At 30.8% G+C, this 25,234-nt stretch overlaps 2 long non-coding RNA genes across 4 annotated transcripts; one reads left to right on the forward strand and one right to left on the reverse strand.

Moving 5' to 3' along the window:
- Positions 1 to 812: 812 nt before the first annotated feature.
- Positions 813 to 20,630, reverse strand: LOC117132101. 2 transcript variants are annotated; one of them, XR_004455595.1, is made up of 3 exons: positions 20,170 to 20,630; positions 6,538 to 12,490; positions 813 to 6,263 (listed from the first exon to the last, which is right to left on the reverse strand). It is a non-coding gene; the product is annotated as an uncharacterized LOC117132101 (long non-coding RNA). The 2 variants fall into 2 exon arrangements; XR_004455594.1 differs by having other exon boundaries at positions 813 to 12,490.
- LOC108871983 lies at positions 20,291 to 25,143 on the forward strand. 2 transcript variants are annotated; one of them, XR_004455597.1, is made up of 3 exons: positions 20,291 to 20,530; positions 20,620 to 20,658; positions 21,859 to 25,143. It is a non-coding gene; the product is annotated as an uncharacterized LOC108871983 (long non-coding RNA). The 2 variants fall into 2 exon arrangements; XR_004455596.1 differs by having other exon boundaries at positions 20,620 to 25,143.
- The last annotated feature ends 91 nt before the right edge of the window (positions 25,144 to 25,234 follow it).

Consider the following 25,234-nt stretch of genomic DNA (forward strand, 5'->3'; position numbering starts at 1 on the left):
TCAGTTTACTTTTGCAATTGGAAAATAAAACTTATGGATTTAATTTTATTTTGACAACTTTCATGTAAGTATTCCGGGAGAAGACTTACACGGAAGTCTTCCAAAGTTTTATTCCGAGATTCTGGTCAAACCTTTGGTTATCACTGAAGACTTCTGTGTAACTCTTCTGCCGGAAGACTTACATGAAACTGGTCTAGTTAAAGTAAAATATTTAAGTTTTATTTTTCTTGTGGAAGACTTCCATGTAGGTCTTCTAGAAAAAGTCAAATTTCTGACACAATTCGGTCAATTGCAAAACTAACATGTTTATCCTAGAAGAGTACTGGGAAATCTTTTCTGGTATTTTCGAGATTTTTCAAAAACAAAAGTAAGTCAATATTTATGAAAGAAGTCTTCTAAAGAAATCTGCTGTAGAGTGGACTTCTCTGGAAGTATTTCTTGGTAAATTTTCAATTGCAAAAATGACCTAAATGGAAGACTTCCTTTCAGTCTTTTGTAAGACTTGTGAAAGTCTCCTACGTCAATGTTTAATTAATATTCATTTCTCTACAATTGTAAATACTTTTTTAACATTTTCTTGTTAATTCATGGATATTAGTCGATATTGGCTCCTGAATGAAATTCATAACTTATTTGGTTTTAATTTTGAGGTTACTAACATTCAGGTTTATTAATGTTTCGAACTTCCACGGAAGTCTGCTACGTAAATTTTTATAAACTTGTTAAGTAACTTTAAGATATATTTTTTAACTTTCAAAATTGTTAAGTAACTTCAAGAATATCAAGTCATATGGTTTAATGTGTTTTCTTAGATAATAAGATATATTTTTATCTTTCATAAAATTTCAAATTTCAGTTTTCATTTAAAATATGAGTTCTCGCATAAATTTTAATTTTCCGTTTATATTTTAAATTCCCACTTAAAATTTAAGTCTTCCTAAGACTTCCCAGAAGTCTTCCTAAGACTTCCCAGAAGTCTTCCGAGAAGACTTATAGTGAAAGTGCTATATGTTCTTATCTTATGTAATTTTTGATCTTTGTGAATTTAACTATGTTTTTTTAGAAGTCATCTCCCTGAGTTTCAGTAAATTTGACTAAATTTTTCTAATAGTGTACACATGAACATATTTAACAAATTTTCATTAACATCTCTTCAAGTTTACAAAAGAATCTACAACTAAAAGAGTACACTTGTAAATCACAAAGCAAACCATAAATTACTATTACACTTGGAGTTAGAGATCAATCCTCCACATAGATAACTTTGGACTCCACTTGACATACACATCATAAACTTTGATAGTACTCATGTTCAGGTTTTTGAAGACTCTGTGGACGACTTCGTAGAAGACTTCCAGGAAGACTTCGCATGCATGAAGTCTTCCTGTAAGACTTCCTGGAAAAATCTTCCATGAAGTCTACCTCAAACTTGAAATTCCATCAGCTTCAACACACTCAGATATGTTTACCAAATGATCAGACAGCTCCTCCATTTTGATAGCTCAAGATTTGAAATTAAATCAAAGATTCAGAACATAATTTGGAAAAAGGTAAGAGTTTTAAACAACAAGTGGCTACCAAATGAAGACAAATTAGATATGGAAACTTACTAAAACGCTCAGATCTATTATGAAAAAACACATCGGAGAAGACTTCCAGGAAATCTTCTAGTGCATTATATGTTAAAACACTTTCGAGAAGACTTTCCTGGAAGTCTTCCAAAGATTTTTTAAGATCTGAAAACCCTGATTATTCAAAAGCATTCAAATGACTTCAAAACATAGGAAAATTTCAAAATAAGGTAAGAGCTTTAAGAAACAAAAAGAGTTTTCTAAAGGTAAGAGCTTTAAGCAACAAATGGTTACCAAATGAAGAAAAATCAGAGATGGAGACATACCAAAACGCTCAGATTTGTTATGAAAGAGGAGACAAGGGAGAAGACTCCACCATAAGACTTCCGAGAAGACTTAGGGGAAGTCTTCCAAGTCTGTCTCATATCTGAAAAACCTACATATTCAGAAGCATTCAAATGGCTTCAAAACAAAGAAAAACTTCAAAAATAAGGTAAGAGCTTTAAACAACAAGAGGTTACCAAATGAATTTTTTTTTTTTTATAAATCTACCTTTAAATGAGTGGAAAATGATAGTCATGTAAAGAAAAACCTGAAACTCTTGAACCTTTGACATAATGCCTTGGATATAATCTTGTAACCCACGGTGCAAAAACTTATCGGCCTCAATTCAGTCATCCGTGTATATCTCTCCCTGTCTTTCGTAAAAAGCATATATTTGTTGAATTCAATCTTGCATTCAGTTTTCCTGTTTTCAAGAAATTATTCACCAGATCCAGAAGGTCCTTTTTAATGAGGGGCAAAAAAATAAGGTTGTCATCCCATCAGGTTCATGCCCTTTCTCCAGATGCATCATGAATAGCGCCTGTCTTACTTCCTCCTCTGACGCATTGCAAATCAATCTTTGGTTCATCTCTAGAGTAATACTCAATGGGATCTCCTCAAGAAAGCTTTCAAACTCCGAGGGCGTAGTTGACCGAAATCAATCATCAAAGTAATCCACAAAAATTTTCTATACACCTTTTTCCTCTGTTATCCATTGTCCACCTTCATCGTGTAAACCCACAAGCCTATTTATAGATCGTCATTGTTTCCTTAAAGCATGATAGAATTTGGTGTTGACGTCCACTGATGTGTGCCACATATTCAGATTCTTCTGCTGCCAATATTCTTCCTCATCTTTATACGCTTCTTGTAACTTTCTTATGACATCTATTAGTTCCTGCTGAGTTTTAGTGTCATTTAGTTGTACTTCTTCCAAAGTTCTTTGAAGTTCACTTATTTTCTCCTTCCCATAAGATGGCTTATTTTTTTCTCCCCTTAGCAATTTCATGACGACAATTTCCTACTCTAGTAACAATATCCGACTCATTGCTTCCTCTTGATTCAAATCACCCTTTTCCAATGGAATCCAATAAGCCATCTTGTCCAATCCATCTTTTATCAAACCGAAATTGTCCCCGCTTTCTGTGCACCTTATCCTCGATAAATGCCACTATCGGTCGATGGTCAAATCCAACCATTCCTAAATATTCAGTAAAAGAACATGGAATAAAGTATGTCAGTCCTCATTTGCCAATACCGGACCTAATCGACATCTAATCATTTTAGTCCCTTTTCTTCCTTTCCAAGACATCTAGTTCCCTCGAGCTGTAAATTCTAATAAACCACAATTCCTGATCATATTATTGAAATTCATGAAAGATCCAGCATTTCTCAATGAGCATCCTTCTTTCTCATGATTCCCCGTAATTTTATTTAAATCCCCAACAACAAACCATGGGTCTGTCCTTGCTACGACAAATCTCGTCAATCTTTCACATACATGATCGCTTAGCTTTTGTATTGAGTCTTCACAGACAAAGGTAATAAAAACTTTTTCCCCAATATCACTGCTTCCACATCAATCATACGGTTGTTGGTTGTTGGTGTACAAAATATTAACTTGGTATTCATTATTGTAATATATGGCTACTCCCTCACTTGCCTAATTGGATCCACTATGACCAAATTCTCGAAACCAAAATAAGATTGGGACCCTTGAACGAAAACAAAATCTTGTTTCATTTCCTATAGAAACAAATTCGGGTTTGTGTTTGTGCCAAATTTCCTTGAGATAACTTATTGTCCATTTAATTCCTATACCTCTACAATTCCAACTTATGACTCTCATATAAAAATATCTTTAAGTGTGCTCTTTTGAGCTGTAAAATTGGGTACAATGCAACCCTTTAAGGAGGATCAGTCCGCAGAGAACTTGTGGTTCTTGCAGAAATGTTGATAATGATGATACTTGGTCCTTCCCACCGCGGTGTAAAGAAAGCTGAATTAAGATCTGTTGTAGTACTTATACGTAACTACAACTCCCCACATATTGAGATAATTCGTATTAAACTGTCGTTGCATGCTTCTGCCCAATCGGTTACCTAATTGTTGTACAAACATAGTCCAAAAGTCTCAGTGGTTGTCCAAAAAAGGTTGAATAACAAATGCTGGAAGGTTGACGATGGTGAGTGACGACCATATGAACTGAAAATAAATGGATGACCTGTTTTGTCTTTTGATGTGGGATAAGAGGAAATCCCTAAGTGACCATCCCCAGTTCTGATGCGATTCAGTTGTTTCAATTATCAATACTATTAAAAGAGACGAATTCCTAAAAAAACTACTTATTTAAGGTTGTTGCACCCTTTTATTAACTAACAATATTTTGGTCCTACCCTATATTTCTTTAACTGTTCTATAGTCTATCTAATTTAAATAATCTCATTTAAACTCAACATCATTCGATACAGCCCGGATAATTCTTAGTTCAAATATATTAAAACACTTCTTACCATCACCGGATAATTCTTAGTTCAAATATATTAAGAAAATTCTTACCATCACATCTCTTATTAATCCCAATACGAGAATGTGAATGATAAATTCTAAAACCAAAACATGAATATTGAAAATCATTCCAGCAATCATGAGTTTAGTTTTATTAGTAAACCTAGACTCATTGTACGCATTTAAACAATTTTTTTAATCTATATTAAGACTGTAATAGTATTGATCATTACAAATCTATATTAAAATACATAACATAAATACAATGCATTTACTTATCTAAAGTATATAAGAAGTTTAATTAATTTTCTTTTAAAAACATATCAGATTTCTAGGGTTTTAGTGAGATAACCAGTGTATGTTCATGAGTTAATGGTGGATTTTTAGGGTTTATCTTATTTTAATTAATAGGTTTTCATTAAATCCAATTTTTATAGAAACATATCAAGTTGATCGAAAATCTGACAGAATGCTCCATGAATGAAATAAGTCATTCTATAATTTATATATGGCTAACGGGTTTTCTGGTTCGTGACCATAGATCTGGATTGGATATGAAACATTGATTATATTTTAATTCGTATATAAACTACATATGTAATCCTACTAAAAAGAGTTAAATAATTTGTAAAAAAAAAAAAGCTTTCTTCACACCGTTTAAATGTAGATGCATTATTAGTCCTCAATATTCAATTTTGGTTAGGGTATTTTGGTATTTTATTCTTTTTTTTTGTTTGTAGAAATTTTGAAACCTTTCATGTATTTACAAAGATTAGTTGGTTTCAGTTAGGTAATTTCGGATTTTGGTTTTGTTTAGTAGCAAAGTAAATGTAATTAGAAATTAAATGTAATTATTTTTTTCTGGGTATATATCTGTATTTCAAAAATTCAGGTACCCATTTGGTTTTAGGTTTGGTTTCAGTTTTTGGTTATAAAGAAAAATGATCTTCTCGGCTATTTATGAAATATAGTTAAATTTTGATGTTGTATCATAAATGTACACTATTTTATACAGAAATTCATTTTAAAATAATTTATTTAATTTAAGAAAATAAATATTTGATTTCAAAAATAAACATGCGCTTTCTAAGCGCGGATCAAAATCTAGTTCCCATTAAAACATGTATTTCCAGTAGCCAAAATCTTTATCCCGTACCCTCGTTAAAATATACTGTTTTGTCTAATGAAACCAGATCTGATTCTTGTAAAAGAAACCTGCGGTAGTCAATCCTATCAAGCGATCATGATCCATCTTGATTATGTTCTGAACCAAGGATGAAAGCACCAGAATGAATGAGGTCTACCGAGAGCTCATTGTATCCCACTGCCTCTTGAATAACAGATACAATCATAGTAGTGATGAGGAAATAAAACCAAAGACACCAGTAGTAAAAAAACATCTTATTCATTGTGATTGCATAAAACAATATCAGCTCATACAACTTATGAGGACTCATACAATACCACAAATAAAGAACTAAACTGAAACAGAAATTTCTCTTTGAGCTTATTTGAAACTTGAAAAATAAAGGGTGCAGCCCCGACTGTCCTTCTCCATCGTTGTACTCCATTAACTATCTTCAAGGCTTTGGTATATCCTCCTTTGAGTTTGAGGAACCCTTCTCCTCTGCTTTCTTCACCCCATCTCCTGGGTAAGCCATGGCTTTGTTTCTATTTCTTTTACGAGGAGACAGAAAGGCCTGCACCATGCGTTTCTTTGTAGTGGCACCTGCCAAACTGACTGTTGTTTTAAACAGTTTCTTCTTTTCCCCCTGCTTCTTAACTTTTTATCGCAGCCTCTGGTTCCTCTCTTCACTGTTCATTCTCGCTCAAGGCCAGTTCCTCTGCATCACTCTTTTCCTTAACATGGCTAATGTCTCCTTGAGATCCATACCATCCTCATCTAGACTATCTACTCCTTGCTCTAGCCTCTCATTTACTAAGTCTAAGCCATTTTCCAGTTCTAAACATACCTTAGCTGAGTCTGTCTCAATCTCAGTGCTAGCAATCTCCTTCACAGTGGTCCCCTTCATGGCGGAAGCCTCCTCTCTCTGAGGAAGAGTGCTGTCGCTGTTGCTTGCTGGATTCTCTGCTTCAAAAAACCTTTCTTGGGCTCCTCTCTCTCCTTTCAGACCTAGAGAAACGTCCCTGCCTAGTTAGTATCTCTTGATAATCCATATCTTGATCTTCTGTATGAAGACTCTTCATCCTCGACAGTGTATCTCTCGACTCTTAGGGCATCTCCAACCCTACTCCATTTTCAACTCCAAACATCATTATGGAGTAAAATCTTCTCTAACCCCACTCCATTTTGGAGTTGAAAATGGAGTAATGGCTAGGGTTACTCCATTTATGGAGTAATTTTACCTATTACTCCATTTTGGAGTTGAACTTTTTTTATTTATAAAATGGTCCTTTCAATCTTTAATGTTTTTATTTCTTACTTAAATAATATTTAAAATGATACATTAACATGAAAATAGTATATTCCACAAAGGATTATTTAATAATTTTAAATAAATAATGAAAATAACAGAAAAAATAAAAATAAAAATAACATAAAATAAGTAAATTTAATAATCTGGAAAATCCGTTCCGGATCCGCTAAGGTCGGTGAAATATTGCCCAAACGGAGAAGTCTAAGAAAGAGCTTGTTGATCTTGTGATTCAACATTTCGCTTTGATATTATTTGTATTTGTTGAGTTTGAATATACGCACGAACATTTGGATCTTGTATAGATGAGCGTGAACTCGATGCACCAATTGAACTTGGAAGAGAAGCTCCACATCCGAGTATCAAAATTGCAGAAGATGAAAATGTCTGATTTCAAAATTTTCTTGCTCGATTTAGGAATATCAAAGATAAAGAATCTCATTTTCATTACGAAATATATTAGTTGATCATTTGTGGAAAAAATATTCTAATGCTCATTGTTGAACCCACATATATGTTGTCTTTTTAATGATTTCTTGTACTTTTTAATAATAAATATTTAATTCAAATAATTTATATTTTAATTATTTATCGTAAACATAAAATAGTTGGGGTTAATTGGTAAATTTTTATAAGTATAAGATTTTATTTGCAATTATGAATAAAATAAAAATGAAATCTTTAAGAAATATTATTTTTGGAGTAGAAAATGGAGTAATACATTGGAGTAAAACCTTACTCCATTTTGGTGTTGCACCATTTTGGAGTAAAAAATGGAGTAATACATTGGAGATGCTCTTACGCCTTTCCGTAGTAACCCGAGAATCCCTTTCCGTAGATACCTTTTAGATTTAAAATTTAATTTTGTTATCTACATTAGAAATTTAAATACTTCCTAGTTTTAAACTTGTTATATCTTTTTAATATGCTCTAAATCTAAATTGTTACATAAATTTTGTTAAATATTTTAAATCATTTGTTTGATATTTTATATGTAAAATAAATTTAAACATATAGAAAATATTTTTAAATACTCTATTATATTTTTAACAAAAATGAATTTATCTTGTAATTTTCAGAAAATATTTATAATTATATATAAAATTATTGTCCTATAGTTTACCCACAGTTGATCTAATAACCCATTGACCCAGAAAATAGTCTAGTTCAGTGCTGAATCGGTTTTAAAAACATTGATTTTCTGCAAAGCATCATGTAAATACACATGTCTTATCTTAAGATCGGTGTTAGTTATGGAACTCAAAGTAAGGAATTGATGTGGTATTATTTCATAGGAAAAACAATTCTTATATATAAAGTAATTTTTTTTTTGTAAAAGGCGAAAAAATAGTTCGCTTTGTGCTCATCACATGGCTGCGTATATATAAACTAAGAGCTTTGACTGGTTTCCCTGCTACCAGCCGCAAACACAGCTTTTGCGATTAGTAGCAGTTGACAGCGTTTCGAAACAATCATACAAACCACTACAAATCGCTTCAAACCGCTTCGAACCTCTTAAATTCAAAAGCTAGTTCTAGCTAGCGTTTGCGGTTGCGGGCGATTGTGGGAGGATAATTTTTTTTCTTTTTTTTTAAAACCATATAAATACAAAAATAAAAATATTCAATAAATTTTTTAAAATGGAATTATAAAAATTCTAAAATATATCTATTATATTTTAATTAATATCATAAAATTTTAAAATAAAAATATTTTCTATAATTTTAAAAATTTAACACTATAACTTTGAAAATATAATCTACATATTTATTATAATATTATGATTTTTGATATTTTTATAATTATATAAAATATAAATATTGTTAATTTATTATTTAACCGCTGCTGTATTTGGTATTTAACCAGTCATACGTATTCCGCAAACGCACCAATTTCTAACCGCAGAATCAGTCGTACAAATTTTTTAAAACCGCTAGAAACCGTAACCACTCGCATCCGCAAACGCCCGCAGCCGCAACTGCAACCGCTGCGTTTGAACCAGTCAGACCCTAAATCTATACTAATCAATCATATCATTTTTTTTCTTTTATTGGAAATTTGACGGAGGACAAGATTTATTTGAAAAGTATAAATGTTCCATAATCCACCAATGATCACACCATATTTTTTTTTTGAATTTCTTACTCAAAAAAAATATCCATTACAAAAACTAAGTAATAATAGGAAAGTACAGTTAAAATGGGATCCATCTGTTCTCTAATTTGGGGATTTCTTTACCATGTGTGAAGTAAATTCCATCTTCTCTACAATCCCAAAAATTCTTTATCAAAATGCAGACCACCAGTTTTGTATGCCAAAAAATATGCATGATACTTTTGACGGCCATTTCCCTGCCATAATGCGCAATAAGCCTTGTTCGAGAAAAAACTGTCCCAAAAAAGAAGATCGTAAACTTGTCCTTGAATGATGGTAGCCTTAGCCGTGCTCGTTCAATCTACAAAACACCGTAAGAACGTTCTCCGGACCAAGAGAGTTTCTGAACTGTATAAGGTTTCTCTCAAATAGCTTCGAGTTACCCAATCCAACGCACAATACAATGGCAAACAAAAAGCACGAGAAGCGATTCATAGTTTTTATAATTTGATATAGGGTTTCTTTTTCTAGGGAATATATGTATCTAAAAGATCAAAGCTGTCAGCTTATACAAAAACTTCTTTACAAGTTATGTTGATACATTTAATTTTCCAATTCATTTGCATCTCACTTGGGGTTACTTTTTTTTTTTTTTTTGAACTGACACTTGGGGTTACTTTCTTTTTCCTTTTAATTCAATGTTTTGGTAAATTTCGGTTTTAGAAATAAATTGTCTAACGTTTCACTTTTGCATTTATTTTCTTTTCGATGCCACATAACGTATTTCATTACCTTTTTAAAATGTGATACGAAACGTAATTTAGATATTCATATTTGTTGACCAAAAAAACCATGTATTTGTTAACATATACCATTAACTTTTACTTCATGTGTTATTTACAAATAATGCCACTGTATTTTAAGTTTGGTTTTTAACATTCATTAAGGGTAAAGTAGTAATATAATTTTAAGACCAATTTTTTAATTATCTAAGATTAGTCAACGTTCTAATTCATTTTTAATGTCTAAATTGGATATTATAAGAAGATTTTTGTTGATTTCTTTATATTGGTCATATTTTTTTTTTTTGATGAAATTTCAAATTTATTGATCAAAACTAAAAATTAGATTTACATGATGATGATAAGCTAATCTAAAGTGTAAAGAATAAAAGAAATAATATGTCTTAAATGGTGTAGACATCAAACCATCTCCTTAGCAGAGGCTCCAGCTTGTGATTTCTCCTGTATTTCAGTGAAGAAATTTGATTTTTGACCAGGTTTCCAGTGATTTTAGTAGTCCTCTCCACTGATGCACATGTACTGCCATGCCTTCTGGAGTTCCTCTCCTTCCACAACACATAGATAGAAGTCTGAAATACTAATTGCATGAGAACTGTATCAAACCTGTACCTATTCGGATGCAGTAAGGAGGCAACACTCTCTTCCCAGTCTGGTGTTATTGCTGCATCAAGTAGCCTCTCAGCAACATTCATCCAGACAGTGAAAGTATAGGGACAAGCAAAATACAAGTGGTCTTTGCTTTCATCATTCTCCCCCAACAGTAGACACAACCCTGCTCAATTCCCCAGCCTCTCAGTCTTACTTCAATATATAATGTATCTTTGAAAGCCAGCCACACAATAAAGGATTGTCGGGGAATAGCCTGAGGAAACCACACAAGTCTATGCCACGGAATGTTGGTCTTCTTAATACGCAAGTAGTTCAAAGTCTTAGAAGCTGAGAAACTAGGTTTGAAATCGTCATGATCATGTCTACACAAAGCTTTATCAGGGTCCGCATTTGCATCTGACCTGTAGACCTCTGAAATCTTATCAAAGAGAAGCGGGTATCTGCTCTGCCACATCTGCTGATGTTCCAACCATCCTCGCCTGCCACTTCATCCAGGGTAGCGTTCTTGCTCACTCCAAGGTAGTTAATGTTTATCGCACCGGTTATATTAATTAGCTTACCCATCTCCAACCAGTTATCAAACCAAAAGTACACGGTTTCACCATTCCTTATCTCATAACGAATGCAATCATAAGAAATAGGGCGAAGTTTGAGCAGTTTGTGCCAAACCCACGATCCCTTCTTCTCATTTGCATCCCAATACAAGCTGTTCTTTAGGAGATACTTACGAGTCCATGCAACCCAAAGGGAACCCGTTAGGGAAAATAGCTTAGAAATAAGACTTAGCGCAAAGACTCTAGATGTATCACAGAAACGCTTGATGCCCAGACCGCCTTCCTCCTTGGAATAGCAGAGATCTGACCACGCAAATTTGGGTTTGTGAGTAATGGTTGGTGAACCATACTACAAGAAGGTACTGCACATGCTTTCGATGGTGTTGAGGCAGCCCTATCGCAGTATAAAGGCTGAGCTCCAAAAGTTGACAGTACTCATGATCACTGACATGATCAACTGAAGTCACCATGCATATGATAAAGCTCGATGGGTCCATGAGAGGAACTTGTTGTGAATCTTGTCAATGAGATGCTCATAATCTAGCTTGCTCCAGGCCTTAGTCGTAAGCAGAATACCAAGATATCTCACAGGTAAGGTTCCTGTCACAAACCCACGGTTTTGAGCAGCTTGAGTTAACAGAAGTTGATTCTTTCCAGCAGAAAATGTTGACGACTTTGCAACATTTATCTGTAAACCTAATGGAGTTGCAAAAAGATCCATTGCCGCAAGCACCCATCAAGAGACCTCACACTACCATCAGTGAAGACCAATATATCGTCGACAAAGCTGGGGTGAGTGGGCTCGACCAAATGACACTGCAGATGATAGCCAATAATATCATCTGCTGCCGCCTAATTTAGCCTACTAGAGAGGACGTTGTTGACTATTACACAAATATAGGGAGAGAGTGAGCACCCTTGTCTGATCCTACGGACGTTTGTGAAGAACCCTTCCAACTCCCCGTTTATTGCAACCGAAAAGGAAGCTGTAGATATGCAGAGGTAAATCCAATGAATGAACTGGCTAGGCAGTCCCATTGCTTGAAACACTGCTGTAATGAACTGTTCTTGCAAGGACATATATTACTGATGATATAAAAACAAAATTTCTACGTTCATTCGAGTGAAAACAAAAACATGCGCGGTTGTGTAGATATTATTATAGTTAAGTAAATATAACAAATGATACTTGTCACTTTTACAAACAAAAAAATACAAACACACCAAAGTGAGATTTGAAATTAAATTCAAACTTAACTTTGCCAAAGATATACGCTTCCGTTACAAAATCATTTGATCTAGAATAAGAAGATCGACTCAACTTTGACCAAAAAAAAGGAGAAAGAAAGATAAAACTCAACGAACAGAAAACAAAAACAATCAAGATATAAAAAACCATCCACCTATTTAACAATAATCTCAAACCCTAAAAAAAGAATAAAAAACAAAATTCTTATCTTTTCCTTTTTGAGTTCACTTCTATCAATATATATAAACCTCGTGTTCCTTGTACCACAATAAATCCAACACAGAGAAAACAATAAACAACAAACACTTTCAAAGAAAATAATATAGAAATAATGAAGCTGTCACTTCTTTCATGGGAACATTTGCTAAAACCAACCTAAATATTCAAGTCAAATGTAAAAATATACCCCACTTTCAGTCAAATGCAAAACCAACCTAAAAGAGTAGTGAAAGTATTATTTAACCCTTATGACCAAACAAAAAACAGAAATGTATTTTACGTTTCTATCCTTTGGAAGTCTACACGTAATAAAAGAAGTCTACATATATATAGACTTCCTACGAAGTCTACTTTATATACTTGTTTTGTAGTCTACACTCTAATTTGATCTAATAATTTAATTTTCAAAATGTATAAAAATAATTTTTGTGATATTTTTAACTAATCATCAATATAATGGATAATATGAAGTAAATAAATTAAAATTTCATATAATCGAACAATTTTGAAGAATATATACTAATTTGGTTATCATGTGTTAGACTATGTTCATAGTTTACAAAAAAAAGGTTCTAACATGTTATGTCTTTTAGTAGTTGATTTCAAAGGGTTAGATTTTAGATTTTGTTTTTTTTGTTTTATTAACTTAAATCTGCATATTAATGTTTAGTAGTTTATATTTTGTATAAATGAGACTTTTTGATTATCCAGCAAAACATTTAGGGTTTTGAGATTTGTGGTTTAGGGTTTCGTAGACCTACAATAAAGTCTATTTATCTGAAGACGTCTTTTTCAGTCTATATTTTTCAATTTGTTTTCCAAAAAATTATTATATTTAAACTAAGTTAAGTTCCTTACGAATAAAAAAGTGAAATCATATACTATAACTATTAAAAATAAAAAAAAATAAATTTAATAAATCATATATTAAAATTATTAAAATAATAAAGAATAAACAACAATAACTAAATTATAATAGTAGACTTCCAAAAAGGTCTACTATGTTAAGGTAAGATCTACTCCAAAATTTTAATTTTAGTAGACTTCAAACGAAGTCTACAGTATCGTAAATTTTAACCTAGTTACATTTTTGTCTCCCTATATAAACAAAATTTATACAATCTCTCTCTAAAGTGGCTGCACAAGTTTTTAAAACTCTCTCCCTTCTCTCTAAAACTTTCTCTCTTCTCTCTAAAATTCTCTCAATTGTTTCTAAATCTCTCTCATTATCTTCTTTCTCTCTAAAATTTTCTCAAGTCTTTCTCACAATATTATCTTGTCATTTTAGATATTATGATTCATGGTTTTCATCTTCTCCTTTAAAAAATGTAAGTTTTAGATCTATAGATTTTAAATGTGTATTTTTATGTTTATTTCTCACAATATTATCTTTTTTTGGTAGGTATTATCACTCATGGATTTCATCATCTCCTCTAAAAATGTAAGTTTTAGATTAATAGATTTTAAATATGTATTTACATGTTTATATTCAAATAAATTTATAGATCAAGCTCTCTACATTAATTTGCTACTAGTTTACCTTATAAATTCTATTATGTAAAGTATTTTCAGATTTAAAATTATTTTCACATTTCAAAATATATAGATTTTTTCAGATCTGAAAATTATCAGACAGTGTAGACTTCTAAAGAAGTTTATTAAAGCTTGCAGACTTCATATGAAGTTTACTAAACCACAAAGTTTAAGCAGACTTCATTGGAAGTCTACAAAAATATGACTTTAATTTTTTTTCTATGTTTTTTTAATAATTTTATCTTATTTTGCAGGTATTTTCTTCCATAGTTGTTCTCTTCTCCTCCTAGAAATGTAAGGTTTACATCTATAGATTTAAAATATGTGTTTTAGTATTTATATTCAAATAAAGTTACATATTAAAATTCATATTAATATGTCTTTAATTTATAAATATTTTGTCTATTAAATCATATTTTTAAAAGTTTTTTTAAATTTAAACTTATTTCATATTTTTAATGTATTTATTTTTCAGATCTATTTTTTTTTTATAGAGTAGACTTCATTTGAAATCTACTTAAAACTTACGGCTGGTAGACTTCAAATGATGTCTACTACCCTTGACTTTTAAGCATATTTCATTAGAAGTTTACTCAAATATGATTTTAATTTTTATCTTATTTTTCATAATTTTATTTTATTTTGCAGGTATTCTCTTCCAATGTTTTCAAATCATCTTCCCAAAAATGTAAGCTTTCCATATATTCATTATAAGATATTTTGTATTTATAATGAACTAAATTTATAGATTCATAAATTATATTTTTGCTTTGTTACAAGGATGACAAAAAACCATTTTTGAAATATTTTCCAGAACAAAGTATTTTCAAATTTTCTAAATGCACACTTTTAGATATGAAAATTTTCCATTAGTGTAGACTTCAACTAAAGTCTACTAAACAATAACTTTACGTAGACTTAATAAAAAGTCTACTTAAATATGATTTTATTTTTTATCTTATGTTTTTCTCATAACTCTATCTTATTTTGCAGGTACTTTTTCCAAGAGTTTATTTGAAGCATCAAGATTATGAAAAATCAAACATACTCAAGAATACTTTTTAATATATTGCTCTGTAATAACTTTCATAATAAAATATTAATTTTTAAATAATTTTTTAATACATAATCTATAAACATTGTATTCATTTTTAGTTGTTTTCACTTGTATGATATTATTATTTTTTTGTTAGATATCAATTTTTTCACAAGATCTAACCAACCAAACAAGTAAAACCACCATAAGCTAAAATAATAACTAACACACATGTGAGAAGAAGAAAATCTATACAAAATTTTCCCAAAAATTTTCAAGAATAACACTAATCAAAACAATTTGCAATAAGTATCAAGTGTATAATTATAACACATTAAATTGTGAATTCATCCAAGACCATTAAAATTTTACTAACATGCACTGTAAAATAATTAAATCATGAAAAAATATGATGAATAATACACAAATACACTTTTAATAGAATTTACGACATAGACTTCAACTGCAGTCTACATTTGTAGATTTACAAAAACGTCTACACTTATTATCTAACATATAGTCAATCCAAATTTTTTTAGTGTATTTGGCGCAGGCTTGATACACAAAGGCGTACAAAGTGTGTCTTAGATAACTCGATCAAGTTCCGTACTTGTCGATTATTCGTGACATGCATAAGAGGAGTATTTTCCTATTCGGAGTCATTTGTTTTAAATGATGTTTGGTAAGAAATAGGTTAGCACCATCTTCTCAATTTTGTTGTCCAGATCATAATTTTCTTGTGTCATTTCAAGAAGTTTACCATGTGTACAGCCATCATGCACAAGGAACATTCTTCAACCTTTCCGATTCTTCATCCTTTTCGAATATTTTGTCATCTAAAATGTCTTTGGCCTATGCTTCACACTCGCTCTAAGTTTCCAACCACATCCTTGAACACGACACTTAGCCACATACAGAGTTTTCGTTGTCTTATATGCTGAGAATGTAAATTTATATTCCACAGTCACCGACTTCAGCTTTGAAACAAGCTCTGCCTTACTAGCAAAACTATAAACGAAGACTTACAAATACGTCTACAATTATTAGCTAACAACATTGTCAAATCAAATGAATTATACCTTCATAATTATAAAAAAAATCTTTTCAAAATCACTCAAACCCATTAGGATTAACTAACACACACTGTCAAACAAAAAATTTAGAAAAAATTTAATTAATAATACACAAATTCACATGTTTATAGATTTTTCTATGCAGACTTAATATTCAGTCTCTGAAGATGTTGACGTTCTTTTCAGTTTACAGACGTAGACTGTCAAATAGGTCTACTCTCTGGGTTGGTTTTTGCAATTGACCATTTTACGGGTTGCTTTCTATAGTTGAATAAACGTTGTGATTTTGTACATGTAGACTTTCTTTTCGGTCTACAATTTAAAAAGGTTACTTTTTACAATTGACCCGAATTCATCCAAGATTTGACTTTCAGAACTAGACTTCATATGCAGTCTACATGTTTGAATTTTTTTGAAAAAGGTTAGTTTTGCAATTGACCAAGTTTGACTTCAAATCAGTAGATTGAAATGAATGTCTACGGGTGTGTAGACTTCTTGTGAAGTCTACTCTCAAATCCGACGAGTTGGTTTTGCATTTGACCAAAATAAAAAAGTAGACTTTATACGCAGTCTACATTTTTTTTTTTAAGATAAAAGACTGCATATGAAATCTACAATTTAATAAATTTTTGATTGCTTTTTAAACTTTTTGGTCAAACACAAAACTAACCTATTCCACGAAGTCAAAGTTTTGGTCAAATGCAAAACTGACCTTTTATAGACTTCGGTGGCAGTCTACATTCTGTAGAGTTCCGTTGAAGTCTATTTTGAAAAGTCAAAAGTTCGGTCAAATGAAAAACTAACCTCTTTTAGGTAGACGTCTTAGTAAGTCTACCGAAAGTTTTATTTTTGTTGTCAAAGGTAAAGACAGAGACTACTGGGGAAGTCTGCGTTAGAAAAAAATTTGTCTGGTCAATTGCAAAACTAACCCGTGCGTTGACAAATAGACTGCATCGTTAGTCTCCACGGAGGCGTAGACATACAAAACAGTCTACCGTCGCGACACAGATCTGAAAAAAGAACGAAAACCATGTAAATAGTTACCTTTTTCATGTGTCACTACAAGAAATATGTGCATTGTTAGCGCGAGAAATATGCTATAGTAGATGTTTGATAGCGAATTCATAAATGTTATGTATGCGGCAGCCATCATAGATACCCCTCATATGATAGCGTTTTCTGAACGATACGAAATATACTGATACGATAGCAACACTTATATGATATTATTAACTTAACTATAGCTTTTGATTTGTGTTATGATGTACATATAATGACAATCATATAATGCTATAACTAGAAATTTAACAATTAAAAATTATTTTGAATATTTAATTAGGATTAACTAGTTAAAAGTTAAATAATTATAAATTAAATCGAAAATTATTTTGTAAGTGAAAATAAAATAAATTTTATTAATAAATTAAATTTGGTTTACAGATTAATTCTGGTTTACGAAACTAAACCAGAAATTAAAAAATAAAATCAGACCACTACAATTTAGGACACTTAACCAGACCTAAAAAACCTAAACCTAAAGAAAAAACTCCTGCCGCCTCCTCCATATCCTTGTCGCCACGAGACTTGCTTCCTCAAGCCGCCATGAACCTTGCTTCCTCCAGCCGCCATGAACCTTGGCTCCTCCACCTATCTTTACCAAAAACAAAACAAAATCAGATTCGTAATAGAGCAACAGAGAGAAGGAGATACACAGATACAAAGAGAGAGAGAGAGAGAGAGAGAGAGAGAGAGAGAGAGAGAGAGAGAGAGAGAGAGAGAGAGAGAGAGAGAGAGAGAGAGAGAGAGAGAGAGAGAGAGAGAGAGAGAGACATCGACCGTGGTGGTGGTGAGACGAGGAGGAGACGCGGTGGTGGTGAGACGAGAAGGAGACGCGGTGGTGGTAAGATGAGAGAGGCGTTGAGAGAGATGGGAGAGTGGCGTTGAGAGAGATGAGAGAGAAGAGATATATGAGATATGAGAATGAGAGGTTAGAGTGGAGAAGAGAGAATCGGGAAAAAAAAAAAGCAGAGAAGGAGATGAGATGACATATGTCGTGAGAGAGAGAGAGAGAAAGAGAGAAATAAAAATTCAAACTGAATAAATCTCTACCTTTAGATCTAAGTTAATCCAATGGTTAAGAGTGTGATCTATGTATTTGAATCTGATTGGCCAGAAATTTTGTCTTTCTTTTTCTATTTTTATTTTTGTTTTGTTCTTAAATATTTGATAATTTGTTTTCTAAGTAAATTTTCTTAGTTATATCTTATATAAAATTTTGTATTTTCGAGTTTATAATTTAAGTTTAGAGTTTTCTTTTTTGAACATAATAAGTTTATATTTATTTTAAGAATTGATGTTTAAGTTTGAAAATATTTGATTAATATCAAGACTATGATTTAAGATTTTGGATTAGAGTATGAAAATATTAGATTTGAATATTAGGTCTAAGATTTGTAGTTAAATTTTTCAAATTTTAGTTTTGAAGTTTATATTTAGAGTATTGTATGTATAGTAAAGTTTAGTGTATATGGAATATAAAGTTTTGAGTAAGGGGATTTGGGTTGAAGAAAAGATATTAAAGTAAAGTTTAATATTTTAAATTTTAAAATATAAGATTTTATGTTTAGATTTATGATTTGGGGTATAGTGTTTATGTTTATAGTTTAGGGGTTGGAATATAGTATTTGGGGTTTAAATTATGATTTGAAATTAAATTATGAATTTAAATTTAAGATTTAAGTTAAATTATGAAAAAGAATATAGTTTTAAGGTTTATATTTAGGGTTTAGGTTTTAAAAGAATTTTAGAGTTTAGGGTTTTAAGCATGTACAAAACAAACCGTGGCATTTTGTGGCTATTTTATAAAGATCTACAAAAAAAATTCGTAGCTAAATCGTAGCAAGAAAATACTCTTTATAAATTGTCTTTTTTTCCTTCAATCTTTGATGATTTGTTTTGTAAATAATTTTTCTTACTTATATCTTATTTCAAAATTTATATTTTGTACTTTGGAATTTAAGTTTAAAGTTATTTTTAACATAATAAATTGATATTTATTTTAAGAATTAATATTTAAGTTTGAAAATATTAGATTAATATCAAGATTATCATTTTGGTCATCATTTAAAAAGTTGTATGTTTACACAGAATGTATAATTTATGTTTGAAGTTATGATTTAGGATATAGAGATTGATTAAAGATTAAGGATATGTGGTTAGGAAATTATAGTTTAAGATCAAGAAGATTAAATTTTAAGTTTAATTTTAAGATTTGAAGTTACAATATAAAAAGATTATAGTTTTAAGGGTTGTGTTTAGGGTTTAAAACCGTGTTTAGGGTTTAAAACCATGTTTAAGGTTTAGGGGTTCAAATAGCTTTTCTTAGCATTATAAAAATGCTATTATAAGTCTTTCGTAGTTTTATTAAGCCGCTTAAATAATATTTTTGGCGCTTAAATCTAAATTTCCGCTAAGTATTGGTGAAATGGTGATTTTATTTTTCCCGCTCGCGTAATTCTTAAAATAGCATTAATTAAGTGCTATTTTAGGTTTTTCTCTATCATAGCGTTTATCTAATGCTATTATATAATACGGAAATTTCTAAATCATTTACGATAGCAGTTCAGTAAAACGTGCTATAATAATGTGCTATCAATGTAGACTTTTTTTGTAGTGTGTAAAGCTCGTTTCTAACCTTTTCAACCGTCCAAACTCCAAATATGAGCAAAAAGAAGCATCTTTAACTATTCACTAATGAAGAAACTCGAAAATATGAAGTTTGTGATTATGAAAATGATAGTTATGAGAGTTTTTTAGATGGAAATGTAGAGGAAATGAGAGGAACTGAAATTTTTTGGGTTAGAATGAGAAAAAAAGTGGTTGAAAATTGAATTCTAGAGCTTTAGAGCTCAAAAATGGTGGTTCATGGTGGTTGGAAAAATTGATGATGATGGCATTTTTGTAAATAAGAAGAAATGGTTAGGATGTATTTGGTTTTTTGTTAATTTCGAAATTAATAAAAAAAATAAATAAAAATGGCAATTTTGTGAATAATTCAAAAACATAAGGATAGTATGGAAATTTTATTGATGAATAGTATGCAAAAAAAAAGGGGTTGGTTTTGGGTTTGACTTGAAAATATGGGTTGGTTTTGAAAAACACCCTCTTTCCATCTTAATACTTCTACTATCATCATCATTTGCACCCATCCACGCCCGCAACAAACCACAGCCGGCAAATTCTCCTTCACCCGTAGCTTCTCCAGCGCCAGGACCATCAAATTCTGATTGCTCCAGCATTATATATGACATGATGGATTGTCTCTCGTACCTTACCCCTGGATCAAATGATACTAAGCCCACAAAAGTTTGTTGTCGGGGAATTCTATCTGTTCTACAATATAATCCTAAGTGTATTTGCGTTGGTTTAGAATGTAGCAAAACGATGGGGTTTGCAGTGAATAACACTAGAGCTCGTGCTATGCCTACGACTTGCAAGCTCCCCATTGTTGCTCCTCATTGCGGTGAATATTTTCATTTTTTTCTCTCAAACCTAATGCTGTTTGCGTAGTATTTTCATTGTTCCGAAGTTATTTTTTTATTGCTGGTGTAGCGATCCTGGAAGAGGCGACACCGGCTGCAACTACTGCTCGTATGTCTCCGAGTACGTTTCTTTTGGCTTTTTTCTTTGATAATTAATCGACTATGTTTCATAGTTAATATTGAAGGCTTCTCTGTGTTTTTTCTTTTGCCTTACAGATCGATTATACAGTATTAAAAATAGTGTGGTATCTTAAGTTTTATTTTTAGTAATTTTACTATATTTTCTGGTAAATCAAATTTATTTCATATTTCATTGAGGATCATTAGAATTATAAAAAGTAAATTATTGGTACCGTATTGGCAATAATTACAAGTGAGCTACACTTTTGGTATGTAAACTTTCTTTACTTTTTTAATGATATATTTCTTATATATTAAAAGAGACATATTACAACATTTAAGTGTTGTCATGTATCATCACTAGAATGACTCTTACAATCCTTAGAAAAATAGGTTAGTCCATCTAAATATAAATTATAATTTTTTAAACTAATCATAAAAGTAATTAGTAATTTAAAAAATAGTTTTTCTTTCTTTTCTTAAATAAAAACAACGAAATTATCTAATATGACTAAAATATATATGACAATTAATGATTTAAACTAATAAAGATTTGATAACAATTTGTGTATCCTCTTTTTTTTTAATTTATATTATTAAAATTAATCAAATAATTAAATAATTAAAATTTAGGTTTTTGCATATAATATATTTAAAATTTTTAAAAATAAATAAAAATTAAAAAAGTAAAGTCTCACTGAAATGTTTTGTGGTCAATAGCTAATTTTTTTGTTATAACAAGATACAAATGATAATAAAATCATATGATTATGAAATTCTATTTAATAGATATTTATATTAATATATATATATATATATATATATATATATATATAATTCTCGCTCCCGGGTTATTACCTTGTTTTGTATTATATTCGTAGTCAGAGCTGAATATTGGGAAGAAGAAAAATGAATCTGAAATGTTTTGTTGATTATTGAAAAGACATGCATCAACCCATTTCATCTTCTATGAGAATGTTGTATACCATAATTTTTGGATTTGTTACTTAAATTGCAATTGTATAATTAGTTTAGTCTTAGATTTGCTTTTTTTTTTTGAAAAAAAACTAAAGTCTTCTTTCAATATTTTGTTTTATTTATATTATATATTTTTTGAACATATTTTTTGTATATTTATGTCATATGCTATGTTAAGAAATATAATGTATGAATGATAATAATGATGCAGTTTCTCCATCGGCTGGAACATCTATGACTTCGCCATCTTCGGTCGGGTCACCAACATCTTCACCATCTTTGGCTGAGTCGCCGGTCATGACTGCACCATCTCCCTCGAGGTCTGGCACCAACCACCTCTCAGTTTCAACACTGACCCTCGTTTCTGTTATAGTTTCTTCTGTCACGTATATTTTGTTTTTTTAATTAATTGCAATTTCCCTCGTTATCATATATATTTATGGTTGTCATTTGAAGACATATGATGTTCTTTTAATTAGTGCAACATTCGTATGTATGTACTTGGGATTTGTGTCTTGTGTTCTCTCAAAAATCAAATTCGCTAGCTGCACAGTTCCCTGAATATTTCCAACATACCATAACAGATTTCTCAACTTCATATATTAACAAATTCTCTCTTGTTCCGTAATATCTATGTTTTTAAAAAAAAATGGTTAAAAACTGCAACGCAAATCCATGATACCTCAGACCATACTGCTTGCAAGCCGGGATAACAGTTTTGAGAGGCTATTACAACGTGGTTGCTTTATGTTGCTTTATGTATCTGCAGGTCTCTCTATAAGGTCTTTAGTTGTGTACATGAGACAGATTGTCAGAGTACGTATTGTTAAAGAAGGTGTAGCGAGATTGCTTGTCTGACTTTTGCATTCAGCATACACACATAGAATGAGATAATACCTTCGTTTGTTGTATCTTTGAGATAAGTAAATACAAAAGCAAAAGGAAAGAAGACAAAACAATATCTATAAACTCCAAAGAATCATCATTATTGAAGATGATGATACATGTGTAAAGAAAAAAAAATTTCCAGAAGACTCTAAAAGTATGAAACAGAAACGACTCTTATTATACTAAAGGCTATCAATTTGATGAATGTGGATCTAATATTTGTGATGCTGTTATGCACAACACGTATGATCACATGAGAAAGGGATTGATAAAAATCTTAAGTAGTCTTCACAAATAAAGTTTTGTGGGATCCTTGGGAAGCAGCTAATGATCCATAATTGGTTAATAGGATGTCAAACCATGAACTTTCTAAGTGTGTCACTTCTCCGGTGGTAGAGATTCTGTGAAAATTGTTTGATTTATTGTAGAGTTAGATCTGATTTTTTAGGAACAATAATGCTAGAATCCTTTCTTATTGTTTTGGATGTTGGTGTATGAGAACGAGAATGCTTAATCTAATGTATAACTTTGGTATTTTCTTCTGTTTATGGTTTTTACAGTAAGTTTAGCTTATGAATGATACACCAAACAGCTACCATCAAACTAAGATAACTGTAAACTTTAAACAAACCATAAACGAGACCCTAAACGATATGGAGAAATCATGGAATGAGAAAGAAGAAAAGGTTAACTCGATTTTTATTTTTTTATTTTTTGACAAGGAAATCGGGCATCTACACGGTTTAGGAAAGTTAGAAGATTACAAACATTTTTGGAATATTTTCTTAACAGAACTGCCAAAATTTTTGGAAATTAGGTTTTCTTGTCTGTAGAATGTACCTTCTACACTACACATCCATAAGAAGATTCTATTATATGTAGCCTTTTAAAGGAAAAGTAGATTTCGTATTCCTAAAATTTTAGAATTACTTCAAAAGTAGAAACTAGATTCAGAGAAAATGTAGCAACCTTTACAATGCATAGACTTCACATTCTTCATATTTAGAATTTTATTTAAAAATAGAATATTGGTTCTAGAGAAAGTATATTAACTTGTTTAACTTGAAATTTGATTTATCAAGCCTTTTTTCGTAGAATATGAAGTCTACTTTCTATAAAACATAATTTAAAATTTTAATTTAACTAGTTTTTCAACCAAAAAAATACCAGTTTGTCTATATAGGTACTTCATCTATTTTTCTGTTTTTCATTTTTTTTTATTCATGAAACTGTTTATTTCATTAAGTTTTAAAAATGGAAAGGGTAAAAAAGAAAAAAGACCAAAAAAAAATTAGGTCTCATATACCTAAAAAAATCCATATTTAAGTAAATACTCTAAACACTATTGATATTTCAAAATCCCAGTATTGTCCCTACCCCTGTGATGTCCTGCCTTGCTCTGCCCTTGCCCCTGCCCAAACTCTATTCTTCCTTCTCTCTCTCGTATCCCTTTATCTCTACCCAAATAATACTATTCATTCTTTTTTTCTTTTGTATTTCTCCTAATCCCTTACACAAAAAAAAATGAATTCTTCTTCTCTTTTTATTTCTACCATTGTGATTCCAACGAATACTATCTTCTTGACGAGTTCATCTACAATAGTTTTTTGCCAGTTTGTTTGATGTCGACCACGATTTTGAAGGTTTCAAGCAAGTAAATGACACTACAAGTGATATCTTTTCAATCCACGTGTTGATAAAATCATATGGTCCCATGGATGTTACTAACCATTTTGGTGTCGTAATTTTAAAATTGTCGGTTGATGTTACCAAAAAGTTGTGGTTTGATACATGATTTGTAAATTTTACATAATGTATTGTTATTAACTCATACATGTTTTTTAGCTGTTACAAAACATGTTTTCTTTTAAAAATTTGTGGGTAAGATGTTTAAGTAGCTTGTGTTAGCTATATATGCTTTGTTAAATGCTATAGAATAAGTTGTAAGGCTAACTTAATCAATATCTGTTTAACTTCTATATTTTTTACTGTTAAAAATTATTGTATCTTATGTAAACTAATAATTTACCTCTACCATATGTTTTACATGCTAAATAATATATTACATTAAATCATTGCTTCTGTTATATGATAAGTATAATTTTATAATAAAAAAGTTATCCACTAACAATTTATATAACATCTTGAGTTAAAGCTTAGTGTTAAACTTCCTTTGTACAAAATAGTTGTGTTCATATGATACATAATTTGTTAGATGTTTCATAATAGGTTAACATGATTACTTAATCTTTAGCATATATTTTAAGTTATATATGTAATTTCTATTGCAATCCCTAGTCCTCCCATTTATTTTCAGTTCCAAAAATTTAACTGGAAAATACATAAATTGGGAGGAAAATCTATAGTCGTGTTTCAAATTGATATCCCAGAAAACTTGGAGGTTTGGCTTTCTTTGAATTCATGATTCAATGGCATTCTTTGCGCTTTAAATACATTGATGTGATGGTGACGATGACAAATTGAGGAGAGATGTTAGCATTTTGTGGTAAAAATGGAGTAAAGATCATTAGTGGGATTTAAAAAGAAGAATGAATTATTTCAAGAAAAGCTTTTATTTCACTAAAGATTAAAAAAAGGGAGAGAAAGAGATCAATAGAAGAGATGAAGAGTCTGGAAAAAAAAGAGAAAATGGAAAAGATAGAATGGGAAAGAAAGATAAACAAGATGAGTTTAGAACA

Source organism: Brassica rapa, chromosome A02, assembly GCF_000309985.2.
Source record: "Brassica rapa cultivar Chiifu-401-42 chromosome A02, CAAS_Brap_v3.01, whole genome shotgun sequence".
Classification (NCBI taxonomy): domain Eukaryota; kingdom Viridiplantae; phylum Streptophyta; class Magnoliopsida; order Brassicales; family Brassicaceae; genus Brassica; species Brassica rapa.